Genomic DNA, 1,303 nt, shown 5'->3' on the forward strand with positions numbered 1-1,303 from the left:
CGCATTTCATCAAAACACATCTTAAGCTACTTATGTAAGCCCCTTAAGTAAGTAATAAGTTTTATTGAGTCTAATTTTTAAATCTTACTTGTTACCAGATATTCAGACTTTCTTGCTGTAATGGGATGTGTTGACTCCACTAGGTAGATGTGTTCACTTAGCTTCCTCATTCTGGGAAAGAAGATGGGGAAAAAAACGGAACATTACAGAATCTCACATGTAGTCAGCATATTATTAGTTGGCAGTCTGGACAGTGTCTTGGATTAAAGCATGACTGTAAAATTAACTGGTACCGTATAGTCATTGTATTCTTTTTTTTTTTTAATGCATTTTAAATTTTTTATTTATTTATTTATATTGGCTGTGTTAGGTCTTCGTTGCTGCACGCAGGCTTTCTCTAGTTGCGGCGAGCGGGGGCTACTCTTCGTTGCGGTGCGTGGGCTTCTCATTGCAGTGGCTTCTCTTGTTGCGGAGCATGGGCTCTAGGCACGGGGGCTTCAGCAGTTGTGGCATGTGAGCTCAGTAGTTGCGGTGCATGGGCTTCAGTAGTTGCAGCACACGGGCTCAGTAGTTGTGGCTCGAGAGCTGTAGAGCACAGGCTTAGTAGCTGTGGCACATGGGCTTAGTTGCTCTGCAGCATGTGGGATCTTCCCGGACCAGGGATCGAACCCGTGTCTCCTGCATTGGCAGGTGGATTCTTAACCACTGCACCACCAGGGAAGTCTAGTCATTTTGTTCTTAAGGAGATGATAATGACTGAAACATGCTTAGAATAAATGACCTGTGATTTAACGTGTTATTTGAGGCAACTCCATAAAGAAGAAAGTGAGATTCTGAACCGTTGCTGATTTTCAAGAGGATAAAAGTATGCAAATCACCTTTATTTTCCATTATAATAGTTTTGGTCAGTTATTCTACTGCGTTCAATTTATTCAGGTCTTCAGGGGCAGCAGCCAAAACGATTGTAAATTGAGTGGGAAAATTGAAGTGTTTGTTCAGAGTGTGTGACCTTGAAGGTCATTGCTAGAAATGAAAGTCTTCTAAATATAGTTAATAGGAGGAAGTCACTATATTGGGAAGTGCTATCTTTCTTGGGTTCTGAGGCTATGAAAATGAGTGAAATTAGAGAGATCATTCAAAGGGACAGGGAAATGTGTGAGAGATTTCTCCTAAAGGAGCTTCTGTCTGTGATACTCTACTCCCAATGTATATCTAGATTTCCTTCTAGAGTTCTTTTTTTACAGGATCATTTTTATTTTAATCATACGCACCACTCCAGCTTGCTCCTTAAAAAAAAAAAAAA

The sequence above is a fragment of the Monodon monoceros genome, unplaced genomic scaffold, assembly GCF_005190385.1.
Source record: "Monodon monoceros isolate NGI ecotype Baffin Bay Population unplaced genomic scaffold, NGI_Narwhal_1 Super_Scaffold_9, whole genome shotgun sequence".
NCBI classification, from domain to species: domain Eukaryota; kingdom Metazoa; phylum Chordata; class Mammalia; order Artiodactyla; family Monodontidae; genus Monodon; species Monodon monoceros.